This window comes from Cervus elaphus, chromosome 24 (genome assembly GCF_910594005.1).
Source record: "Cervus elaphus chromosome 24, mCerEla1.1, whole genome shotgun sequence".
Lineage (NCBI taxonomy): Eukaryota > Metazoa > Chordata > Mammalia > Artiodactyla > Cervidae > Cervus > Cervus elaphus.
In genome coordinates, this window is record NC_057838.1 from 51,873,447 (window position 1) to 51,900,983 (window position 27,537).

Consider the following 27,537-nt stretch of genomic DNA (forward strand, 5'->3'; position numbering starts at 1 on the left):
TCCATCAACAACACATGACTGCTTGACTGCTTCTTCCTTCTCAAAATACTTTTTTTTCAGTTGACTTTGGGGACAACACCTCTCCTGGTTTTTCCTTCTACCCTGCTAACCAATCCTTTTCAGTTTCTTTGACAGTCTCCTTCTCCTTTCTTTGACTTGTCCATCTCCAGTGTCTCATGCTCCATCCTGAGAACTTGTCTCTTCTCTCTCTCTTCACTCCCTGGGTGGTCTCATTCAGGCTTATGGCTGTGTGCTGTCCAATTCCCTATCTCCAGCCTAACTCAGACGCCTTCTCTCAACTCCAGACTTTGTATGTATACCCAGTGCCTTACTCATCCCCACTTGGGTATCTGAAAAGCTTGAAAGTGAAAGTGAAGTAGCTTGATCATGTCTGACTTTTTGGGACACCATGGACTGTAGCCCGCCAGGCTCTGCTGTCCATGGAATTTTTCAGGCAAGAGTACTGGAGTGGGTTACCATTTCCTTCTCCAGGGGATCTTCCCAACCCAGGGATTGAACCTGGGTCTCCTGCATTGCAGGCAGATGCTTTACCATCTGAGCCACCAGGGAAGCTCTCTGAAAAGCTTATCAAGCATAAATGTTTCCACCCTGGTCCAAGACAACAGCATCTTTTCCCTATACTTTTGTCTTTGTGTGCCCCTGCTTTCTGTCCTTGCTACCTTATTGCAACAAAGCAGCTAGAATGATTTTCTTACAAGTAAGACACATATATATGCTACTGACACTATGTATAAAATAGATAACTAATGAGAACCTCCTGTATAACTCAAGGAACTCTACTGATTGCCCTGTGGTGACCTAAATAGGAAGAAAATCCAGAAAAGAGAGGATAGATGTCTATGTATAGCTTATTCACTTTGCTGTGCAGTGGAAACTAACACAACCTTAGATAGCAACGGTGCTCCAATAAGAATTAATAAAAAGTAAAAACAGACAAAGCAAGACAAAAAACCCCAAAGTCATATCCTGTCACTACTCTCTTAAAACCTGAATGGCTTCTTTTCTCAAAATAAAAGCCCAAAATTCCAGGTGGGGCAAGTGGGCTTGTCCTGCCTGTCTCCCTGACTGGACAGGCCATTTCTGCTCCAGCCACACTGGCCTTTCACAGTTGCTCAGTTCCTGCCACTGTTGCTGAGTTATAGCCTCTGGTACTTCTTCTCCTGGGTCGTGCTTCCCCTGGATATCATCACTGCCTGCTTCATCCCTTCCTTTAGTTCTCGGCACAAATAACACCTTTTAAGAAAGGATATATTCTCGCTAATATATAAATCTCCCACTATGTCCTCCTTAGCTGTTTTTTATGAGCATGCAAGTGATTGTTGACTTGTTTCTTTCCTGACTCTCTGGAGTGTAAGCTCTGTGAGAATAGGTATAGTCTTCGCTCTTTCCCTGGTGTCTAAACTAGCGCCCTGCAAGGACTAGGCACCCAATAAACACTGATTAAATAAATGAAAAATTGAATGAGAAATATAAATCTAAATATTTAAGCAAGAGCTCTTGCTAATTGACCTGAACTCAGGTATCAGTGACCATAAATTCTGTTTTGTTTTCTGAATCCTCACATCTGTGATTTTGGCATTTTGTCTCTTTGGTCAATTTATGTTATTGGATTTCCTAAGGAAATAAAGAGGTGCATGATTTCTTGCTAACATTTTTGGGGTTTGTGACCCTTATGTCACAAACACAAAGCATCAGCAGAACAGGATATTAGTCAAGGATCACAGTAACTGAACTTTTCTAAATCAAATCTTGCCTCTCCCTATATCAGTAAGGAACCCAGCAGGAAACAGATGGCACACACAAATTGGGTAATTTGACTAGAGTTTAATAAAGGTATCATTTTCAAACCACAAGCCCCAAGTGCAGTGCCTTGAGGCTAATAGCAGCCTTTTCTGCTTCTGCCCAAGGACTGAAGGTGATGAGAGGGAAGGTGCATGAGAAGGGAAGGGCGTGGGGTCCCTGGGGGGGAGCATAGGAGAGGCCACGGGACAGAGACCACCGACCAGTGGGACCAGCAGCCTCGGCTGAGGCAGACAAGCAGCCCGTGATAAACCCTGGGGACTGGGCTGGTGAGGCGCTGAGGGAGTAAATGTTCCAGCTTCTCTCTCCTGCCTTCCTCTAAGCTCTGGCTGGGGCTTCCCTTTGGCTGAACCCAGCTGGAAGTCAGAAGGCAGGGTCTCTATAAGCCAGGCTCTGAGGTAGACAGCAGGATAGGAAAGGGTGAAGGGTAGATCTGGGGAGCGAATGGTGGGCATCCAAGTGCTGTCTTCCCAGCTAGAGCCTCGTCTCCTACTTCCACGAGTCCGCTTCTCACCCCTTCTTCACATGCCAGCTAAAATAAAACCATTCATCAGTTCACAGCAGTCCCTGGTTTAAGACCAAGTCATTCAATAGCTTTCCACTGAGTTTAGAATAAAATCCTAACTCATTCCAGGGATGTACAATACCCACAATGGTCTGGCTGGCTCCCTCCCGCCTCTCGTAGTCCCCAGCCCACCCTGGCTTGCTGCACCCACTTGTTGGTGGTCTGCTGTTGCTTCCCAGAAACAACTAAACTCATTGTCCTCACTGGTTCTTCATCTACCCCTAACTCTCTGGTGGGAAAACCCATTTTCCCCCCTCAACCTGTTACATAATTGACTTCCTTCAACCTGTTACATGGTTGACTTGTCATTTGAACATCATCACCTCAGGGAGGTCCTCCCTGTCTTCCTGGTCTAAAACACAATGTCTTCCATTTATTCTCTATCAGAGCACCCCAGTATTTGCTTCACAGCATTTATCACAAACCGTAAATGGCTCATTCATTTTGCTCTTCTTTGCTTTGCTTGTGTGTGCTCAGTCGCTCAGTTGTGTCTGACCCCATGGACTGTAGCCCATCAGGCTCCTCTGTCCATGGGATTTCTCAGGCAAGAATACTGGAGTGGGTTGCCATTTCCTATTCCAGGGGATCTTCTCAACCCAGGGATTGAAACTGTCTCTTGCATCTCCTGGTGTTGGCAGGTGGGTTCATTACCACTAGCACCAAGTCTAATTCTGAAGCAAAGCATATTTCTTCCAGCTATGGGCCTTATCTGTCTTTGTCACTCAGTCATCCTCAGAATCTAGGACAATTTTTGACCCAGCTTGTTTCTCAATGAATATTTGGCCACTGAGTAAGCAAACATTCCATTCAATGAGAATACCTTTCCACTTATGCCATTACAAAAGATAAAAAAAAGGTTACTAGAGCTTGTCTTGAATGTATTTGAATTTCTGTCTCTCTAGTATCTGGGGAATCTTAAATATAATAAGTGCTTGATGTATGTTTGAATAAAACACATTTACTAGCAACAGGGCTGATTTCCTATAGCTTGGCAGATTGTTTTTTATGGCTGGTCTGTTACGTCTTTAACAAAATTAAGCTAAAAAATGACCAGTACTCTGCAATCTGCAGTTTCATAGCTAATTGAATGGCACTGACTGTCTTGGTGACCTGTTGGAAGCTGGTGTTATATAGTGACTAGGCTTGAGCGTTAGGGCCAGAAAGACCTGGCCAAACTCCAGGTAGGCCACCAACTGTCTGGGAAACACTGTGGGCAAGTTACCAGCCTTTCTGAGCCTGTATCCACATCTGTAGCTGCAAGGATAATGTGGTCTAATTCCTAGAGTTGTTGTAGGATTGCAGGTGATAGCAGCCTTACCTCTGTGTCCATCACTTTCCCTTCAGTATAAAAATAGGCCCAAATCCTCCCACATCGCTCCTTAGGCTACTGCTTCATCAATACCCTTTCCCAGTCCATGTTTTATTAGTTTTAGGATCTCATGTCTGTATTCTGGTTATTGGGAATCTTGCTAGAAGGCTTTCCTGTCCACACTTTTTCTTTATAAAGTTGAATTTACTTTCTGGTTGAAGCAGCCTGGAGCTTGGTTATACCTGTGACAAATAATAGACCCATCAGGCTTTTTAGCTGGCATCATATTTGCCAGACAAATGCAGACAGCACTTTCATGCAGCGAAGCACTTTGTTAGTACTTTGAGCCTCTAAGGGACAATTTGAGTTGGCGGAAAAAAAAAAAAAAGGCATTGAAACCTTGTTCAATACTCACCCCATTACACAAGGAAAACCAAATAAGTTTATCTAACAAAAAGGTATGGGTATGCTTTTGACAAAAGAAGTCCAAGTCACAGGACTCTGTCTCTACTTTGCAGAGAGACAAGAGGCATGGAAGTTTCATCTTATGTTTTTTTTTTTTTTACTTGAGTTTAACTAATATGCTTCAAATGTATTCTTTGTTCCAGGTGTTTTTCTTTACTCTGGTAGATGAATTAGAACTATTAAGACTATAAAGTAAAAATATTTAGGCACAGATAAGGTCTGATTAGAATGGGATCCTTTGCTCATGGCTGGGAAATGTATTGGTAACTATAGGCAATTGGGCAAAATTAAATTTCTAAGGCATGAAATGGTTGTCTGGAATCTAGTTCCTTAAAATATTCAAATCAACTCCATTCAAACCTATATATTTGACACTCTGGTTGTATGTGTGTGTGGCGAGGGGGCTGTGCTAGGTCTTTATTGTGGCACGCAGGCTTCTCTAGTTGTGGCGTGCCGGCTCAGTAGTTGCAGCATGGACTTAGTTGCCTCAACCCATCCTCATCGTCCCGTCCCCTCCCAATATAATGTGGGAGTGAGTTGTGTTTTTTTTTTTTTAAGCTTCCCTGATGGCTCAGTGGGCAAAGAATCTGCCTGCAATGCAGGGGACACAGGAGATGTGGACTTGATGCCTCGGTCAGGAAAATCCCCTGGAGGAGAAAATAGCAACCCACTTCAGTATTGCTGGCTGGGAAATCCCATGGACAGAGGAGCCTGGTGGGCTATAGCCCATGGGATCGCAAAGAATCGGACATAACCGAACGACTAATCCTTTGGCTTACTTTCACTCTAGTTGCCTGTGGGATCTTCGTTCCCCAACCACGGATCAAACCCGTGTCCCCTGCATTGAAAGGCAAACTTTTAACCTCTGAAACACCAGGGAAGTCCCTAATTAGCACTCTTGATACATGCGGAATAAAATAGATTAGGGTTAATTCCTGCCTTCCAGCACCTTATCATCAGGCTCAGTGTTCCTGAACGTTTTTGACCAGTGTCCTTCTTTTCTAACTATAAATATCTCAGTCCCTCCTTATATTATTTGAAACTTAATTTAACATTGATGATAACAAGATAAAGACCTGCTTCATTTTCAAGTTACTTGTCACATGAAAAAAAGTGAAACTGAAAGTCACTCAGTTGTGTCCAACACCTTTGTGACCCCGTGGACTATAACATGCCAGTCTCCTCTGCCCATGGAATTCTCTAGGCAAGAATACTGGATTAGGTAGCCATTCCCTTCTCCAGGGGATCTTTCCCACCCAGGGACTGAACCCAGGTCTCCTGCATTGCAGACAGATTCTTTAGCATTTGCGCCACCAGAGAAGGTATTTGCCTGTGTCTCTCTGGGACATACTAATCTAAGTGGTGATCTAAGACACACATACACCACACCTCTTTACATGAGCCTCATTCATTGTTAAGCTTCATATGTTCAATAGAGACCAGAGGTTCTAAATTAGTGGTTCCATGGGTCAAGTACAGTTTACAGAGTTTTTGTCTTCTTAACTTTAACTGAGCCAACATTTACAGTTGGGCTATTTCACAGAAAATGCAGAAGATTTTTGGCTTTTCTTAAAACAGTGGAAGGGCAGGGACCTGCATCCCCACAGGGCAGCCGTGGCGGGGCTGCTGGCTGCTGCCCCTTCAGGCAGGGCTGGTGCCCTCTGGTTGCTACATCTCTCCTGCTCAGCAGTGAGTGGGTATGCCTGAGAATAGGCTTGACACATACAAATTAGATGGCATCATTGACTCAAAGGACATGAATCTGAGCAAACTCCAAGGAGACAACGAAGGACAAGGAAGCCTGGTGTGCTGCAGTCCATGGGGTTCCAAAGAGTTGGACACAACTTAATGGCTGAACAACAGCAATACAAATTAACCCCCATTCTGGCTCTTGGGAAACTTGAGTGTGTGAGTTTGGTAGAGTCTAGAGAGGGGAGTCTGAAGAATTTTCATCCATCGAGTGGATGGATCATGAGATACTGGTAGGGTTTGTATGGCTGAAAAAAAGTGTGTTGGGGAGGGTGAGGGGAGATCATTCCAGGCAGGATACTAAGTTTGATACTGAATTTCACCAGTGGTTAGCGATGGTTTGTGAGCTACACCTCCAGTAGTTTTTCTATGTTTTTTTTTTTTTTTTTAAACAGTTGAGAGCAGATTTATGGTTATGATTCTGGTTTCCTTGTATTCTGATATGCTTCCTTGAGAGAAAGGGAAAAGGGAGGAACGTATAGTAATAAAAGCTAAGAATTGGGCATAACTAAGGTTGTAGCTCCTAATTCTCCAAGCCAGGCTTCAGCAATATGTGTACTGTGAACATCCAGATGTTCAAGCTGGATTTAGAAAAGGCAGAGGAACCAGAGATCAAATTGCCAATATCTGCTGGATCATCAAGAAAGCAAGAGAGTTCCAGAAAAACATCCATTTCTGCTTTATTGACTATGCCAAAGCCTTTGACTGTGTGGATCACAATAAACTGTGGAAAATTCTGAAAGAAATGGGCATACCAGATCACCTGACCTGCCTCTTGAGAAACCTGTATGCAGGTCAGGAAGCAACAGTTAGAACTGGACATGGAACAACAGACTGGTTCCAAATAGGAAAAGGAGTACGTCAAGGCTGTATATTGTCACCCTGCTTATTTAACTTCTATGCAGAGTACATCATGAGAAATGCTGGGCTAGATGAAGCACAAGCTGGAATCAAGATTTCCAGGAGAAATATCAACAACCTCAGATATGCAGATGACACCACCCTTATGGCAGAAAGTGAAGAAGAACTAAAGAGCCTCTTGATGAAAGTGAAAGAGGAGAGTGAAAAAGTTGGCATTCAGAAAACTAAGATCATGGCATCTGGCCCATCACTTCGTGGCAAATAGATGGGGAAACAGTGGAAACAGTGTCAGACTTTATTTTTTTTGGGCTTCAAAATCACTGCAGATGGTGATTGTAGCCATGAAATTAAAAGACACTTACTCCTTGGAAGGAAGGTCATGACCAACCTAGATAGCATATTAAAAAGCAGAGACATTAGTTTGCCAACAAAGGTCCATCTAGTCAAGGCTATGGTTTTTCCAGTAGTCATGTATGGATGTGAGAGTTGGACTGTGAAGAAAGCTGAGCACCGAAGAATTGATGCTTTTGAACTGTGGTGATGGAGAAGACTCTTGAGAGTCCCTTGGACTGCAAGGAGATCCAACCAGTCCATCCTGAAGGAGATCAGTCCTGGGTGTTCATTGGAAGGACTGATGTTGAAGCTGAAACTCCAATACTTTGGCCACCTCATGCCAAGAGTTGACTCATTGGAAAAGACCCTGATGCTGGGAGGCATTGGGGGCAGGAGGAGAAGGGGACGACAGAGGATGAGATGGCTGGATGTCATCACAGACTCGATGGACATGAGTTTGGGTAAACTCTGGGGGTTGGTGATGGACAGGGAAGCCTGGCGTGCTGTGATTCATGGGGTCGCAAAGAGTGGAACACATCTGAGCGACTGAACTGAACTGAACTGAACTGAGAGTCGGACACGACTGAGCGACTTAACTGAAGGTTGTAGCAATGGTCGACAGTCAGATTTATGAACTCATCAATTAAAATTGTGTGTGTGGGCCCTGGTCAGGGAACTAAGATTTCACATGACGCAAGGTATGACAGAAGATAAAATAAAATGGTTACTGTCACAACAAAATGTGGCTGGATGTTGATAGGGATTCTGTTGAATCTATAGATCAACTTGGGGGAGTATTTTCATTTAACAGTATTGTCTTCCAGTCCAGGAACACACAGGATGTCTTTCCATTTATTTATATCTTCAAGTTCTTTCAACAGTGTTTTGCTATTTTCAGCATACAAGTCTTGCACTTCTTTTGTTAAATTTACACCTAAAATTTCATGATCTTTAAATATTTTTAATGCAATTTTTTTTCTAGATTTTGTTTTGGAATGTTCATTGCTAGTACAGAGAAATATAAGTGATATTTGTATACTGAATCTAAGTACTGAAATCTCCCTGGACTCTTTTATTAATTCTATTAGCTTTTATTGGTTTCTTTATGATTTCCTATATATGTCATTTTTTTTTCCAAATAAGATATTTATGTTTTTCTTTCCTTGGGATGTCTTTTAATTTCTTTTTCTTACATAATTGCCCTGGATAGAATGTTCAACACAATGTTCAATAAAATGGTGAGAGGAAAAAAGTAATTGTGTGTGTGTTGGTCTGTGGTATATGGTGCATGTGTGTGTGTGTATGGTATATGTGTGTATGGATGGTGTGGGTACATGTGTGTGGTATAGGTGAGGTGTACATGTGTATGTAGAAAGGATTGATGTTAAGAATAACAGTGCCGCTGCAATAAGCATTCAGATTTGTGAAGGAAAATACGGCTGAGAAAAAATGCCATTCATTGTCTATCTCCCCAAAAGATAGTAGAAGTGCCTCTTCATAGTAGTTGAGCCAATACTTTAGAAAGACAGCTGGACTCATTAGAAGAATGAGATACAGTGTGTTTGACCAAGGTACCTCTAAGAGTGGATGTTTTGTCATCAAAGATGGTCAGTATCCTGTCATATTCTCAAGTCAGACTCTCCTAATAGATAGGATTCCCCCTGTAACATCACACTTAAGATGATATCTCCAAAAATCTTCTTTTAGAATAAAATTGCAGCTATGAGGAGTAACACATTTATGTTTGAGGACTTGTTTTTATTTTGGGGGGTAACCAGCCTTTGGCTATCAGACAGAGGGCTGAGGAAGGGGTGGGGTGGGGGTTAGGTTTGTTCTGCTTTGTTTTGTTTTGATGTTGTTGGGGAATTTCCAACAGAGGAGTTTTATTTTCCTGGCAAGACCAGATCCCTTACACAGTTTGATGTCTCCTTGGTCTTCAGAAAGCCCGCCATAAGGGTTTGTTTGTTTTAAATTGAAAGCAGATCTCTTTCCAAAGGAAAGGCCCTTTCATTGATCCTGACCTTTTGCTTTTGCAGGTGAAGGCTTGTTGAGTTGCCTTTTAAACAATCAGAAATCACTGTTTCTTTTTTTTTTTCTTGTAATCTTTTATTTATCCTGTTCAGTGGCCTTACATGCTTTAAAATAAATTTCCTATGGAAATCATAAAACAGCCCTATTCAGCCAAGAGTTCAGACTACAGAACACTGTTAACAAACATATGTGTTGGCTTGTGCGGGGCAGGCTAACACCTCATGTCCCCTCCAGCCACCCCTACCTTCCCCTCTTCAACTTGTTTTTCCTCTATTGTTTCCATCTGTGCTTTGTGGATTCCCACAAGAGGTGCTTTAAACTTTATTTCATCTAGTAGCACCCTGAGAAAACTTTAAGCACTGAATTGGGATTATATTAGCTGGAAGAATCAAGAAATTAATTTCCTTCAAGAGAAGAATGGCACGTCTGGCCAAACAGAATATTGCTTAATGTAATAGAACTCCCAAATGAAATTGGGGAGCGGATCTTTCCCTTACCTGAGGGATGTGAGGTTATTGAATTCCAGATTCCAGTATAAATTATCATCTGAATGAGTGGGTCCACCCCCTTCTCTGCCAGCCATTCCTCACTGGTTCCCATACAAGGGACTGTTTCTGTCACCCACCAGAGGGCCACACTCCTTCAGCCAGTTCTAAGTCAGGGAATAAAAGAATTAATGGATCGGAACTTAATCCATACCTCCCTAACTCTGCAGCTTTATTTTTTTTAATAGTTCATAAACTTCTTATTTTCCTTTTTAACCTAGATTTCCTCTGTGGTGAAGGAGAGTTTTGCCAGCCTTTGGCTCTGCCTCATAAAAACGCTTTAAAGGACAATGCTAGGTTGTGTGACTGCCTGTAATTCACCCTCATATAATATTCTGGAGCCGTCTCAGGGTTTGTGTCTGAGTTTGTTCTAATATAAAGAACCCTGGGGTCAACAACACAACTGTTTCCAGATGAATTAAGCTGTGCATTCTTAAAGACCTGGGAGGCCAATGTATATTGCCTCTCTTAGAGCTGTCACAAATAATATTAGCGGGAGCATGACAGACGCCAAATGGGATACATAGAGATCTCTATTTTAGGAATTTCTAAAGTGACATAGTAGGGTTTGCTGTTTTTTAGAATAAGTAAATTAAGTGTCTGTCTTTCTGAATTACTCTCTATGGGCTTTGTTTTGTCACCCTTTGTCCCCTTCTAGATGATAGAATTGGGAGATAAGTTGGTAACTGATTTCTCAGAGAGTTTACTTTTGAAAAACATAATTCTGTAGGTCACATGTGCCCTACACAAAACTTTCTAACAGGAAACAGGCATAAATGGGATTTTGAGACCGCAGCATTTGCTGTCAAGAGGTTAAAGCTCCAAGAGTGGGACTTATCAGAGCTGTAGGTGTGAATGGTGTGCAAGGTCAAAGGCAAAAAATTAGCCACTGTTGACAGCTTGGAGTGGGACTCTCACTGGTCACTACTAAGGTGTCCTTTTCAATCAGAGAGGGGCTGACCAGCACCTACTGAACCCAGGCTCCTTGTGGTTTTCACTTTTTATCCACAGCCTCCTGCTAAGGGCACAAAAGCCTCTGTTTAGAATATATACTTCCTATGAGAAATCTAGCGCATTGGCTGAGTCCCTTTCTTTACTGGGCTTCACATTTATCTATTGGAGAATAAATATAAGTACAAGATTGGAGCATGCTGTAGGATTTGTATAATTTCTTCTTGAAGTATACATTTTTTTTTCCCAAAGGGAAATATTCATTGCTCAATGTATTTTTTTCCCCAAAAATGAAAAAAAATTTTTTCTTCTCCTCTCAATTATTGATATGTGTCTTTGGGATAAGCTGAAAAAGAGAGTAAGATTTATCTGAAAACTGAATAGTTGGAGATATTAAAATTTTGTAAATTTCATTCCAAATGTCCCACTATGCATGTATATAGAAATATATAAAATTTTAAATACTATCTATAATATTCTACATGCAGTTTTGTAAACTAGTTTTTTTAAACCTAATATAATTTTTCTATGCTGATAAATATGCATCTATATCATCATTTTTAAAGACTGTATAGCAACCCATTTTATATGTAAAGCACATTTATTTAGCCAATACTCTGTTGATAGACATTAAGATTTTTTTCCTGAATTTTCAATATTGAGAATAGAACAAATATCTTTATACATACATCTTTATGGATTTGACACGTTGCTTCCTTGAGATATAATCCTAGAAATTAAATTATGTAAAATATAATTAAAAATTTTTCTCAAGTTGCTGCTCTGTCTTCCAAAAAGGTACACTAATTTCTACTCATTCCATCTGCATATGAGAGCCTTTGATTCCTTTTAACATCCTTAACTCTGGGTAGTGTAAATCTTAATCTTTGTCAACCTGAAATATATAAATAAATGGTTCATTGTGATTTTTGTTTGAATTTCTTTGATTAATAATGACATTGAACATATCCCCATTATTGTCTCTTTCTACTTTGGGGAGTTACCTATTTATATCTTCCAGTTTTTCTGTGAGACTTTTTGCCTTTCTCTTATTGCTTATAATGAGTGAGTGAGTGAGTGAAATCACTCAGTCGTGTCCGACTCTTTGCGACCCCTTGGACTGTAGCCTACCAGGCTCCTCCATCCATGGGATTCTCCAGGCAAGAATACTGGAGTGGGTTACCATTTCCTTCTCCAGGGGATCTTCCCGACCCAGGGATCGAACCTGGGTCTCCTGCATTGGAGGCAGATGCTTTAACCTCTGAGCCACCAGGGAAGCCCATAGCTTTGTGTAAATTCTGGATACATGTGATTCTTAGGCTGCATCTAGACAAGAACTTGTCAAGAAAATATTGGAGATAAGATATTTAATATTTCATTAAAATGAAAGAAGAGTTTAATACTGTGTAATACAAGGTAGCCATCTAACTTGTCTGTCCCTCAGTTTCCTCTTGTATAAAACTAGAAAAGTCATTCATTTCTCACTTTCTTCACTTGTACTAAAGCAAATACTTTTGTGTCTTTTTCTTTTTTTTTTAAATTTGTCTGTGTAGAGTCGTAGTTGCAGCATGTGAGATCTTTAGCTGCAGCAATCTCAGCTGCAGCATGTGGGGTCTAGTTCCCTGACTAGGGATCAAACCCCAGGCCCCCCTGCATTGGGAGTGTGGAGTCTTAGCCACTGGACCACCAGGGAAGTCCCAAATACTTATTAAAATGAAGTATTTTACCCATGTAACTTCACAGTGAACACTTTAGAGTCCTCTATTGTCTTAATCACTGTCTGTCCACCTAGTTGGTAAAGAAGAGATTTCCACCCTAGAGATATGTGGACAGCCAAACCCATGACCTCTAGCACTAGACAACTGAGATTGATAGAACTTTATTAGTCATATGTACTCACAGCCTAGGGGAGGAGGGTGATGCATACCAGACAAAGTCCCTAGAGGGTTGCACTTGGGAACAGAGGGACACATCAGGGACTGTGAGAGGCAGCATCAAGGGAGTGGGTGGCCCTTGGTTCCTGCAGAAAGGTGTAATGGGCTTGTTGGAATCATTCCAGAGGCTGGCAGGAAGCTGAACCCCACTGCTCAGGGTTACACAGGGGCTGTGCCTGGTCCCCGTGATGAGGAGAGCTGTTTGGCCAAGGGGCTTGTTCCTCAGGAGCAAAATGAGAAGAACTTGTGGTTGAGACATTGGAGGCCATCCCGATTTCCCCCAGATGTCAAGACAGTGAATAACACTGAGGTTCAGTTTTAGGTCCTATACCACAGCTTTCTCTGAGAGGCAAGTCCTCAAACTCTTTCTTAAAATATTTATTTAATTTTATTTATTTTCTTCGCTGTGCCAGGTCTTAGATGTGGCATGTGGGATCTTTAGTTCCATCAGGCAAACTCTTAGTTGAGGCATATGGGATCAAGTTCCCTGACCGGGCATTGAACCCAAGCCCCTTACATTGGGAACTTGGTGTCCTAGCCACTGGACCACCAGGGAAGTTCCTCGGTGGCCTCTTCTCAGTCCTCATTGCTCTTGCCCAGGTTCATCCTGTCCACTCTGAAGGTTCTCCCCTTCCAGTGGCCTTGACACTGTGGCTCTGTCCCGGGGAACAGCAAGACGTGAATTGAGATGCTTGCCACCTATGTCATTAATCGGTTGTGTGGCCCTGGGCAAGATAACATGGCTCCTCAGCTTCAGTGTTTATAAAATAAAGATAGTACTGACCTCCGAGAATAACATATAAAAAGTTTCTGGCATAGCGCCTGTTCATATTGGGCATTTAGATCTTAATTCTTTAGCATCTTTTACTTCTTAATCTTCTTCACGTTCCTGCCATCTAAATGCTAAGTATTAACTAAGATTTGTTGCACACCTCCCAACCCTCGTTTTCTGCTCCTCAGCCCTTGAAGACACATCCACATTTTCTTTGGCTTCATTTGCACCTTAGGGCAAACGCCTTCCCCTCTCTCCCCAGTTGCATTTCTTGTTCTAGTCATTCTCTGGTTCTCTGGTCCCACATTTTCAACTGTTTTCTGAAGATTTTCCCTACAATGTCTATTTTTAGCATGTTTAAAAAGTTTCTCCTCAAACCAGTACCTTCATATGGCGTTTCTGGCTGATTTCTTCACTGGGGTCCCTGTCATTTCGGCTTAATACTCTTAAGCCTCTTTTATTAATACCTATCTCTTTCAGACCCACAACAACTCAGCTGTCAAGGACCATTTGTTTATTCTATCATAGGATGGCTTGCATCCATCTTTTCTACTCCATTCCCAGAGATCAGTGCCTTTACAGTTAAAGAATTGCATTATGCTCTGAGGTTTTTCCTTCTCTGCAAACTCTCCTCTCGTCTCCTAGTCCATCCTGTATTCTACTGCTTGATAAACCTTTCAAACACTCAAATCTGATCATGTTTCCTCTACTCTAAAGCTACCAATGATTCTTGGTATCTATAAACTGATGTAAGTTCCATAGCTTGACATGCAGGGTCCCTGACAATCTAGTTACTCACTTGCTAGCACTGGTGTCCCCAATATTCCTACATACTATCAACTTGATCTTTCTTTTTAGCCCCTGGGATATGCATGACCCCCAAGTGCCTTGGTATGTTATCTATGTTTTTCTTCTGCCTGACATGCACACCTTCCCATTCTCAATGTTTTGAAATCTTGTATTTAGAATTCAAATCCTGGCTTTGCTGGTTACTATCTATATAATTTTGAAAAATCATTTAACCTCTCTGAACCTTGGGTTCCTCATTTGTTAATGGGGAAAATACTACCATGTTATAGGGCTATTTATGAAAACAACTAACATAGCCCATGTGTCATAAACACAGGCTTGTTCTAACTGCTGTTGCTACCATCACCTCAGTCAAAACTAATCTTTGGCTTCCGCTGAGCCCCTGCTTTGTTACACACAAGGCACTTGTTTTATATGCTGTGTGCTATTGTATTTCAAAAGGTGGTATGTTTATTAATTACACTGAAATTTCCTTGAAGTTGGGCATTAAGTATTGCATATCTTTATTCATTCATCGGAGATTTAGTTGGTGTTTTATTTGTGTCTCCTCATGTGCTTGGGGCTGAGGATACAAGAATGACAAAGACATAGTCCCTGCTATCAAAAAGTTTGCACACCATCTGATTACCATTGAATGCTACCAGGACTTAGTTGAGATAAACCCATCAAGAGCCCAGAGTAAGGGCACCTGACTCACCTTGGAATTCTGGACAACTTTCTGAGGAAGTGACATCTAAACTGAGATAGGAGGGGTGTAGGCTTTAGCCAGGTGCAGATGGGGAGGTGCAGTGCTTCTGAATGAATTAGGGAGAGCATTCAGTGGAGAAAGATACATGTTTATACATAAGGAGTGGGAAGCAGAACAAAATGTTCTGAATTGCATAGTAAAATGGCTGTGATCTTGGTTTTGAAGGAGAACTAGCAGGAGATAAAACTAGGAAGGTAAGTCAAGGCTGGAATCTGAACGATTTTTCAATTATTTGTACTATTAATAGCACCAGGTAAGTGCCTGCACGTGATGGGTTCAATAAATGTGTTTCTAGCCTTTATAAAGAGTGGATCCACATGACTTAGTCTCAGCACTTTCTGTCAGGGAAACTCAGATTGGGAAGAGAGCAGTTTCAAAATTGCTGAAATCCTTTACTTGAATTTCTTAGAAACTGTGAAGGAGAGCTATGTATCTAATCCAGGCCATATTTATACATAATCAGACTATCAAATGACAAAATTGAAATGACTTAGTAAGAAGATTAATGTCCTTTATTCAGAGAAAACACTCCATGGAGGGAAGAGTTTGGTGCAGGGAAGCATAAGGTCCTTCCTTGGAGATCTGGGGCAAGAGTGAGTTATATAGATGATTAGAAACAGCAGTAAAAGAAATGGCATGTGTAGCTAGGAGGTCAGGGGTTTCCCTGTAAGGAGAGCAGGTCTTGTTTTCTAGGGTAAAGCTGAGTTGGAGGATTGTGATGGGTGTGTGTTAGGTTCCCTTGACAAGTGTTTCCTGTAAGTTTGGGCTGACTTAGGTGTAGATTACTTTGCCAACAAAAGTCAGTCTAGTCAAAGCTATGGTTTTTCCAGTAGTCATGTATGGATGTAAGAGTTGGACCATGAAGAAACCTGATCTCTGAAGAATTGATGCTTTTGAACTGCGGTGTTGGAGAAGACTCTTGAAAGTCCCTTGGACTACAAGGAGATCAAACCAATCCATCCTAAAGGAAATCTGTCCTGAATATTCACTGGAAGGACTGATGCTGAAGCTGAAACCCGATACTTTGGCCACCTGATTTGAAGAACTGACTCCTTGGAAAAGACCCTGATGTTGGGAAAGATTGAAGGCAAGACGAGAAGGGGATGACAGAGGATGAGATGGTTGGATGGCATCACCAGCTCAATGGACATGAGTTTGAGCAAGCTCCAGGAGTTGGTGATGGACAGGGAAGCCTGGCGTACTACAGTCCATGGGGTTGCAAATAGTAGGACACGACTGAGCAACTGAACTAAACTGAAGAACTGAATTGAACTGAGGTGTAGATTTATGACATGGGCTGGCAGCTAGGGCGGCCTCCATTTTGTAGGTTTTGATATTCTCAAATTAACTTTATCAAAACTAACAAACACATAACCCTTCTGCTCCTATCTACTTCCATATCTTTTACTACACCAATGCTTGTTTTTTCCTGAAAGTAAAAACCAAAACAGAAGATATCCTCTTAAGGACTTCCCTGGTGATCAGTGGTTAAGACTCCACACTTCCAATGCAGGGGGCGTAGGTTTGATTCCTGGTCAGGGAACTGAGACCCCACATACTGCAGGGAATAGCCAAAAAAGTTAGAAAATAAAGTTTAAAAATGCAGGAGAGATTTATATTAATATATGAGACAAACTTTAACATATTTTATCACTTTTATTTATAAAAGATATATCTTTTATATCTCCTCCACCAGATGATATGCTTTCGTCCTTCCATTCCCTCCATACTTTGTCACACAGACACACTTGACCTCTCTCCAATCTTCCTGTTCATCTCTCTCCCTCTGTCCACCTTCACCAAAGTCTAGAGAAACTGTATTTACAGAAACAGCCCTCCTCAGTGACTCCAGGTTAATAAGGATTGTCCAAATAAAAGTAAGGAATGAGTGAACCATCCTGTGGATGAACCAGAGGCTGCCCTGGTGAAACCCCAAACCCTGCATGTAGTGACTTGGGTCTGCCTCACAAACTCATCCTTCCATTTTCAACAGAGACTTTTTTTCATTCAGGATTCTGTCCTCCCCAACCCCGAGTCACCCACCCCGACCACCCCGTCCATTATTTCTCCCAAGCCATGAATCATAAACTTCAAGAAAGCATTGTGAATAATTTATATCCTTTTATTACTCATTGCCTAACTCCCTTTGGGGGAAATGAAGAGAAACATTAGTCTTTTGCTGCTTATTCTCCCGTGGACTGAGACCCTGTCAGCTACAGGCGATAGCAAAGATTTATGACCACAGGAGCTGTCATTATGGAACAGTTGATTGACCCATAGTTTTGATTAACCCAAATATTTTTTTTCTCTAAATCAGAATCAGTGCTAATGACAGTAGAATGGAAATTTAATACTATACCAACTTCTACTGAAACCTGCTTGTTAGCATCTTTTTTTTTTTTTTTCCCCAGTGCTCGATGCTTAATGTTTTCTTCCCTGCCTATTTAACTGGTTTTCCTGGGAAGTCTTTCTCGGAATTTGTAAATTCAGATACAGAGCTATGATGACTCAGAGCACATAGTGGTACCTTGCTGCTGGGGCTGAGGGATTCTCAAGTCCTATTTGGTTTGGTCTTTCCAATGTCTTCATTCAGCTTCATAGCACCAGGAAGTATAGTTAGTGCCTGTCTTGGGCCATTGAAATTCTTCTGGCTCATTGGGTTGGTCCCACTCCAAGTATTGTTAGAGTGTATCACCTCTACTCCATCAGCTCTAGCACCATACCATACAAGTCCAAATTACTCTCCCTGGGACTTCTGTAGGAGGTCTAGATGAACTGGTCTACCCAAACTCTTTCAGCCTCCCCTCTACCCAAGTCTATTTTTCTTTAAAGTATAAAAAATCATCATATCAGCTACGACCACCGCACCCTGTTTATTTATTCATTTATTTATGTTTCTTCATTGGCTTCCCAGGTGACTCAATGGTAAAGAACCTGCCTGCAATTCACAAGAGACTCGGGCTTGATCCTTGGGTTGGGAAGATTCCCTGGAGGAGGGCCTGGCTACCCACTCCAGTATTCTTGCCTGGAGAATCCTATGAACAGAAGAGCCTGGCGGGCTTCAGTCCATGGGGTCGCAGAGAGTTGAATATGACTAAAGCGACTTAGCATGCAGGGGTCTTCATTGCTTTGCGTGGACTTTCTCTAGTTGTGACGAGTGCGGGCCACTCTTCGTTGCTGTGTAAGGGCTCCTCAGTGCACAAGCTCTATGTGGGCAGGCTTCAGTATTGTGACATGCACGCTCTGGAGCAGAGGCTTCATGGCTGTGGCACACACGCTTAGTTTCTCAGAGACGTGTGGAATCTTCCTGGACCGAGGGTCAAACCCATGTCCCCTGCATTGGGAGGCCAATTTTTATCTACTCTGCCACCAGGGAACTCTCTACACCCTGTTTAAAAACCCCAAGATGGCTTCCCATTGCTCAAAATTCTTGCATGATCACTATTAACACTCAACTTCATCACTCTGTCCCTTGTGGATTCTCCACTCCAATCAGGCTGGCCTTCATTCAGTCCTTATATTCACTCAGTCTCACTACAGGGCCTTTGCTTATCTGGAACCTACAGCCTGTACACTTCGGCTCAAGTGTTATTTCTTCTGAGACACTTTCGTTGCCTCTGTTACACCTCCTTTAACTGAATTCCTTTGTTATAAGTCTTCCTGGTACAAGATACCTCTTCTGAAACACTTTTCAGAGGGTCAGTTTTATATTGGTGAGGTCTTTCTGTTAATATCTGCCTTCCCCTGCATTCCTTGAGGGTAAGGTCTGTCTTTGTTTTGAATCACATTTTTATCTCCAGCACCTAACACAGTGCCTGGCTGTTAGGAGGTGCTCAATAAATAGGTATTAGATAAACAAATGAAACTGAGTATAAGTTTAATCAGAAAAATAGGCCTTACTTTGTTTTTGAGCAATAGTTGACAGGAAATCCAAATGAATCTCTATTGGAACAGCCAAGAGTGAAAATGTCTTTAGATGCAGAAAGGCTAGAAACAGCTAATAGCAGCAAACTGAATCTGCTCATTTTGTTTAAATGAGGGGACACCACTGATGATAATAGCTTTGGTAAGATGTAGGAACAGTCTCTCTGGAGTTGCTGGAAGATCGTTCCACTCTCTTATAGTGTTCTCAACTATGGAGCATGTATTTTCATTTCCTGTTTCTTGGTTTTTAAGGGACTTGTCACTCATTTCCTATTAGAATGAAGTTGCAGATAATTATTAGCAGGTTGTGTACAAATGAGCTTTCGTTGTTTCACTGTTCCATCCTAATTAGCTCCCCCTGCTTGTCTTTATGCTGTCTTCCTAGAAAACATGAAATATCTCACTTGGGAGGAGGGATATAATTCTTGGGCATATAGTATTTTTTATTTCTGAGCATTGCTTTCTATTTGCACAGGAGAGAAGTAAACAGTTTAAGCAAGGAAAATGCATATTATGGATATGCAGGCCGACTAGAAAGACAAAATAGGAGAATTTTGCTAGGCATTGAAATAGCAGCTTTCCTGGTCTCAGGTCAGAACATCTGTCTGTGTCTTGGGCAGATTTGGTTTAAGACCAAAACAAATAGCTCCCCCTCCCCCTGTGGCAAAGAAAAGGAACTAAGCTAGTCCAACTGTAACTGCTGGGAGAGTCATTGTTCTCTTCAACCTTCTGGGAGCCCCAAATAATTAGCTGTGCAAAGAGCAGGCTGGAATCAGAATTCCCCCTCCAGGGTTTTCTGTGTCCAGCCACACAAAGCGAGCTGAGATGAGAGACAAATAAACCCGTTGACAGAAGGCGGGTGCCAACTCTCCTCTCTCTCCCCACGTTTCAGTTCTGGTCCTCTGGGTCTGTGTCCTCAGCTTCCTCGTCTCTCAAAATGCCCCGGGGCCCTCCATCACATGTAGCCCGAGAGAGTTTTCTCTTAATTAGAGAAGCCAGCGGCCCATATCAGGCGGAAGACTGGCACTGTGTTTTGCGATTTGTGAGGGATCTGGAGGAGCAGGTTGCCCCGTGGAGAGAGATCTCACTTCCTGTCAGATTTTCCGGGGTTTTTAAAAGGAAGCCAGAAATCTGGACTTTTTGTATGAAGCCACACATTTTTGAAATGTTTGCTATCAGTTTGGTCTTGTTTTGTTTATAAACAATGTGCAGGCCAATACACACACACACACACACGCATGCATGCACACACACACACACACACACACAAACACACCATAAGCATCATAAAACAGCGATTGTGTCTGTCCTGTTTGTTCCTATGTCCCAGGACCTAACACAGTGCTTTCCACATAACAAAAGCTTTATGTCTCTTGGCAAACCTGCATAGAACCCCAGATTTAATGATAGTCCCTCGATAATAATAATAATAATAATAATAATAATAATAGTAGCAACTGCTTTTTATTGAGTACATGTTAAGTACTTTCCATAAAATTCGATTTGCACCCTGATCTTAGAAGCTGCATTTTTTTTTTAATTCCCCTTTTTCAAATAGAGACAGAAACACAGAAACTAAAAAAAATGTGACCTGAGCTGATAACTCACCTACATGAGTGAATTCTGATTCTGATTCTGGATGCATGGCCTCCAAAACCAGTGTTTGTAATCCTAGGGCTCCAGTGCCTTGACCTCTGTTCTGCTGGCTCTGGCTGGAGTGAAAACTGTGTGCAACTCAGAGAGGGACTTGAACCCATGGGTTGGATCTCGAAATCAAGCTAAACCCAGATTGGGACTGAAATCCACAGTCTTTTAACAGAAATCACATACCTGGCTTTGGGGCTTAATGAAGCTTAAGTTCTTGATGTCTCCTCACAGAAAGCATTCAGTGAGACAAAGTGATAGATAAGTGGATTTATTTAGAAAGAAACATGCTCTGCAGAAAACAGAGTGGGACATCTCAGAAGCGAGGGGCCCCAAAATATGGCATGGTTAGTTTTTATTGACTAGATAATTTCATAGGCTAAAGAGTGGGAGGATTAATCCAACTATTTAGAGGAAAGGGCAGAGATTTCCAGGAATTGGGCTATTGCTAACTTCTTGATCTTTGATGGTAGGTCCTCAAGACTGGCATGGTGCTGGTGAGTGTGTCACTTAGCATGCTAATGTATTAGAATGAACATATATAATGAGATTCAAGGTCTACTGGAAATCAGATCTTCTGCTATCTTGGACTAGTTGGTTCTAACTAGCTTTTGTCATGTCCTATGGCTATGTCATTCTTTTTAAGTTTGTGCCCTTCCCCCTTCCCTTCTATCCTGGAGGGATCCAGGATGAGCCCTCTAAGGGTTAGCCCTTCTAAATAGGAGACACCAAGCCTGGTGTCTCATTTTTCTCCTAGTTTAGCCTCCAGGGCGGACATCTGAGAGGGTGGATACGGTAGGTGGCAACCTTCTTTTACTTCTGTGCAGCGTTTTTTCTCCCCTCTAGCTCTGAGCTGTGGAATGGGCTCCTAGTTCACTACCACCACCTCTTTAAGGGGAATTACTCAGCATGGCTGTCGTGGTATCCTACTGTTTGACAGCCTTAAGTGATACAAAACAGTTTCTATTCAGGCATTTTCTCTAAGACTCAGGGGCACTCTGAACTGAGGTTTAGAGTCATTGTTTGGTTTCCTTAACTAAAAGCCAGAGTGGTGACTCATCATTACCTTAGGATACAATTAAACCCATGGCTTCTATAAGCAGAACACTGTGTTATAGCCTGCTGGTCACAAAACACATTTTTCTTGTGGTGCATATACTTTATTATAGGTATTGAAGTGTTAAAGCATTAGCCTATGAGAGACACAAGCCTATCAGAGACTCACAAGCCTATGAGAGACACAAGCCTATGAGAGACACAAGCCTATGAGACACACAAGCCTATGAGAGACACACAAGCCTATGAGAGACACAAGCCTATGAGAGACACAAGCCTATGAGAGACACACAAGCCTATGAGAGACACACAAGCCTATGAGAGACACAAGCCTAGGAGACACACAAGCCTATGAGAGACACAAGCCTGTGAGAGACACAAGCCTACGAGAGACATACAAGCCTATGAGACACACAAGCCTATGAGAGACACACAAGCCTATGAGAGACACACAAACCTATGAGAGACACAAGCCTGACCAATTTAACAGAGTGGGGTAGCTCTCTGCAACAGCTACCATTTGATAGACTTCCGTTAATGGTTTCAGCTTCCATGGGAACATTTTAATCAGGAAAAATGGCAATGGGAATGAAGAATATGGGCCTTCGAAAAACCTAATTACATGCTAATGTCCGGCTGTCTACATGGGCTTCTTCTCAACCTCCTTTGTGATTTTTTTCCAAGCTGTCATCCTGGTTTGAATCCTTCTTCCTCTTTGGTGAATTGTTCTCTAATAGAGGAAGGTTTGGCAAACTGGTCTATTGGTGGTTTTGAGACGTTGAGAGCAGCTTTTTAAGGACATCCATAGTAACCATCATCATAGCTCCACTTGCTGAGGCATCAGTGAAGGATTTTGTACTCCAGCCGTGTTCAGTTCAGTCAGTTCAGTCGCTCAGTCGAGTCCAACTCTTTGCGACCCCATGGACTGCAGCACGAGAGGCTTCCCTGTCCATCACCAACTCTGGGAGCTTGCTCAAACTCATGTCCATTGAGTTGGCGATGCCATCCTTGTGAGATGCCAAGCCTTGTGAGATGGGCATTCTTATCCCCAATTTTACAAATGAGAAAGCAGGCGCAGAGAAGCAAAGCGACTTGCTGAAGTCACATAGCTAGCATGCCTTCCTATTGTTTCTAGTACTTTTGAATAGCAGAATATGGGAAACTTTAAAACAAAACACCTTTTTGGCCACAAGCTTGTGGTGGCAGGGTGAGGCCTGGGAATCCATATGTGAAGCAATTCCCCCGGTCACTGTGATGTATGGTTAAGACTTGGAAAAAGCTGCCATACATTACACCATACATCACACCACATCTTTTGAGATAAATCAAAGTGCAGATTTGATTTGGCTTCCCTGGTGGCTCAGATGGTAAAGAATCTGCCTGCAGTGTGGAAGACCTGGATTCAATCCCTGGATCAGAAAGATCCCCTGGAGGAGGAAATGGCTATCCACTCCAATATTCTTGCCTGGAGAATTCCTGTGGACAGAGGAGCTTAGGGGACTACAGTCCCTGAGGACACAAAGAGTCAGACACGACTGAGTGACTAAACAGATTCAGTTTGGAGATTTCAATGTTTTTTGTTTGTTTCTGTTTCTAAACAGCCATCTCCACTTCTGGGGGGTATAGAATAGAAATCTCAAAGGAAGTAACATCTTGGCGACGTCCTAATGCATGGATAAGAGGGGAAGGAGGAAAGGACATGGAGATAAAGTAATGCATAGGTAGAAGTCACAGAGCTGTCACCAGACTGAAGTGCCTGGGGGATGTTACAAGGTCAAAATGCCTGGACAGATGGTGAGAGATGTACCACCTATGCTATCTGCTGAGTCCAAGGGGAGACTGTCTTGAGAGGTCCCACTGGCAGTGCAGTGGATTTGGCTTCAACCGTGGAGCACAGACATTCATCTCATTGGCCAGTTTCCTCGACAGTCTGCCTCAGGGCATCCTTAGCTGCATTCTTCTGCCTGACCACTTGCTGGAAGATGATCGGGCAAGGTGCTGACAGCTCATATAGGGTTCCTGTCTGCAAATGCCTCAAATTCGATTGCGATAGGATCAGAAATGACAGTGGATAGAAAATAAATTGACACAACACAGTAGGTGCTAAAGCAGAGGTTTGAGGTGAAATTAGGGACTCTTTAGATATTTTGTGAACCTGGCTACATACCAGAAGCTTCCCCCTCTACAATCCTCCACAGAAGCACATGGATTCTTGATAAAGGAGGTTCATTTACTTTCTATGGAAAAGAAAGTGCCTTTCATAGTTGAGACCCAATGAGTAGTCTTTTCCCACCAATTACAGACCACCAAACAAATATGCTCACAGAGTTCCTTCTGGAATAATACTGTATCCAGGAGGGGAAAATTTCTCCATCTGCCACTCTTGAGTTCTTGTGACCAGGTTAACAATAAAATTTTCACAAGACGGATAATCAGGAGAAGAAGAAACACATTTTAATTCATGTATATCGAGATCTTGTGGGACTTAAGACGTGGCCAGACCAGGTAGCTTTTATACCTTTTAGACAAAGAAACAATAAATTTCTGAGGTATTTCTAGGACAAAGAAATGTGGATTTCAGGTGCTCAAATATTGAAAATCTGAACCAAGTTTGACCTTGGGGCAGTCAGTTAAAGGGGTAACAAGTTTTGTGATCCAGGCTTCTCGGCCTGAATTCCCTGTCTCTGGAGATAAGGGTGTCTGTCCTTCCTTCTACGTCTAGATCCAGGGGGATGCACCTTTCACAGGGGAGATTTATTTTCCATTTTCAGGGAGACACACAGGAGGTCAGAGTGTCCCTCTTGCATTAGCTGTTTCTTAAGGAACTTTAATTCAAAATAATATACCATTGAGTCACATTTTGGGGACACTTATCCTGGGCCCCAATAATTGATTAGATGCTCCATTCTTAACTGAAGTGGGGAGTCCAGTGAGTGCTTTTGTTATTGTTGTTCAGAGGCAATAAAATCTTTATTCATTTATCAAAGAATGGAGAGATGTGAGCTCCCACCATAGAGCACAGGCTCCCTGACAGGCCCAAGGGCGGGGCTCTTCACAAGGACCCCGGCAGCGGTGGGGGAGGGAGTGGAGTGTTCCTGTGGCAGACTCAGTCTCAGCACACGGCACATTGCCACCATCTTCAAGTGAGGTGTTGAGTACAGCCTCTTTGCACACGGTTGCCAAGTGGACTTGTTCATGCAGCAGTTTCACAAGAAGGAACTCTGGTCGCAAGTGCTGGATGCTAGACCCGTGCATAACATATTCTATGAATAAGTGAAACTAGACACAGTTGAGAGTCTCCCTGGGCTAGTGAGCCCAGACTCTTCATGCTGACCAGCTGACACTGGAGGGCAACAGCCTATCGGGGGGCTTGCCTCCAGGCCTTTTCATTCTCTGGTTTTTCCTCCTCTATATCTCAGTTATTAAACACCCGACAGGTGAGAGGTAGTGGTGTGTGGTTCCATTTCCATTTTCTGAAGTTTATTCCTAATGTCGGAATGTACTTGGGAAATAAAGTATGACCTCAGGTTTGCACTCCCTTCCAGTGACTCAAGGTTGGGGTAGAATAGATTCGGAGCATTCTCCCCAGTGTGTGCTTTTGTGATGGTAAATATGATGGACAGGAACCTTTGTGCTCAAGTTTTGAATCCTCTGTTTATTGCCTGAAGATAGATGAATCACTTACATGTTACTGATAGGAGATGGGTGACAGATACTAAGCTCATCAACATAACCCCCAACGGCCAATGTAAATGCCGTTTCTGTTTGGTTTCCAGGGTACTGTGGGAATTGCCTTTAGTTTCATGTGTGTTACAACTAGAGCCTGATAGTAGCTAAAAAAGTAGAAACAATTTTTGTTCTGGAGCTATTGCAATAGGGGGAAAGAAATCTCAGTATAGAACTAGGTTCAATTCCAAATGAAACATGGACTAGTGAGGATTTAGAGTCAAGGGGCAGAATAGGGATTAGTGAATGGGAACTTTTTAAGGGGAAACTGATGGACGGATTCTTGCTGAAGGCCAGCCAAAGTGATCTAATACCAAGCGTGGGGGATGGGAATTTGATCAGATATTGAGGGTATTAGGTATAGAGTGGGTTTTTTGTTTTTGTTTTTGTCTTTTTGTTTTTTTGCTAAACTGATCAGCAACATTCTTGCTACAATGGAGCCACCAGACCCAGACAAGGTCAAGACCTAGAGAGATTAGAGGAACTTGACTACAGGTTAGTGAAACAGAGAGGCTTTGTCAAACAAAAGCCTGGACTTCATTTCCTCAAAGGTGTTTTTCTGGATAAGATCTTGTTTAAGCAAACACTCTCGGGGGAAGAGAAGAAGGCTGAGTTTCAGTTTGGGGAAGATGGAAAATATTCTGAGATAGATGGTGGTGATGTTTGTGCTGCGGTGTGAATGTACTTAAATGGAGCTGCACTGCACTTCAAAGGCTTAACATGGTAAATTCTGTTATGTGTATTTTAGCACACAAAAGAAGGACAATCTGTCCATCATAAAATAAAGAAGTCACAATACCCACAGCAGTGATAACAGCTCTTGTTTGCCCAAGTTTTGCTTTGTGGCAGGCGTTGTGCTAGCCACTTTATAGTGATTGTCTCCCTTTCATAGCAAAGGACTTGAGGATTGGAGGGGTTAATGCATTGCCAAAGGTCACACAGCAAGTAAGTGGCAGTCTCATCCCCTAGCTCTCTGTCTTGGCTTATGCTCAGCTAAACAACCTCCTGAGATAACTCTTTCAGTCTGAGGCTCCCCCACCTACCAAAAAACAAACTGCAGCAACCATCTAAAATGAGTCGAAATGACCAAACATTCACCTTAGCAAATGACAGCAACTCTGATATACAGGCTAATCTTTTAACAGCAAAGAGGTATGCTCTGACTTCTTTCCCTGTCTAGTCACATAGAAGGATATTCTCGTGCTTCTTGAAGCGATGACTAGCTGAGCATTGCCCTTCTCTGAGACGGAGCACTGTAAAAATGCCACTTTCACAGTCTATGACGCCCTCAGGGGCAGAGGCAGTATCTTCCCATTCATCTTTCTACTTGGTGCATAATAAGTGCTCAATAAAAATTTTGTCACTATGAACTACCAGTGATGTTGAAGATGTCAGTGTAAGTTTTCTTACAAGTTAGAGGTTATTGTATTTTCATGGTGCTTGAATTTATCTTCTGGAACCTAAATTTGTTAGTTAGAGGTGATGCTCAACCAGAAGCTGTTTTGTCCCTGAGAGACATTTGGCAATGTCTGGAGACTTATTTTGTTGTCATAACTGAGAGAGGGTATGTTACTGCCATCTAGTTTGTAGAGGCAGGGATGCTGAAAATACCTAAAGGATAGCAGAATATGTCAAATGTGCCACTCATGAATAAGGATTATTTCTATACAATTATTTTGAGAAAGTGCAAACACAGGAGAAGTTCTGAAAACAGTAGAAGTTTTGCTTTTGTAAAGGGAATTAGAAAGGGGCCTGTACCTTTGTTCCAGCTTCCCAGGTGGAGCAGTTGTAAGGAATCTGCCTGCCAATGCAAAGAGATTCAAGAGACTTAGTTTCAGTCCCTGAGTGGGGAAAATCCCCTGGAGTAAGAAATGGCAACCCGTTCCAGTATTTTTGCCTGGGAAATCCCATGGACAGAGGAGCCTGGCAGGCTACAGTCCATGGGGTCAAAAAGAGTCGGACAGAACACAACTGAGCACTACCCCCCACCTTTGTTCACCAAACATCTCCTCCTCTCATTTTCTCATGATTGCTTTCCTTTTTCAAAGTCCCAGACCCCTTTCCTTTCCTTAGCTCCCTTTTCCTTAGCTCCCTGGCCCTCTGTGTCCACGGGTTCTGCATCCACCAATATGGAGGGCCAACTATAAGGGACTTGAGCATCTGCAGATGTTGGTATAGGCAGGGGTCCTGGAACCAACCCCATGCAGATAAGCCTTGATCATCTGGCTTTTTCTTTAAGAATTAATTTTTATTGCAGGGTAGTTGCTTTACAATGTTGTGATAGTTTCTTCTG

The 27,537-nt window shown here is 42.4% G+C and overlaps 1 protein-coding gene and 2 non-coding genes across 14 annotated transcripts in view; 1 reads left to right on the top strand and 2 right to left on the bottom strand.

Moving 5' to 3' along the window:
- The window catches only part of FHIT (fragile histidine triad diadenosine triphosphatase), a 1,484,422-nt gene that overhangs the window by 478,128 nt on the left and 978,757 nt on the right, over nucleotides 1–27,537 (top strand). The window lies entirely within an intron of this gene.
- TRNAC-GCA lies at nucleotides 499–570 on the bottom strand. Its single transcript has one exon. It is a non-coding gene; the product is annotated as a tRNA-Cys (tRNA).
- Nucleotides 11,835–11,906, bottom strand: TRNAW-CCA. The gene has a single exon. It is a non-coding gene; the product is annotated as a tRNA-Trp (tRNA).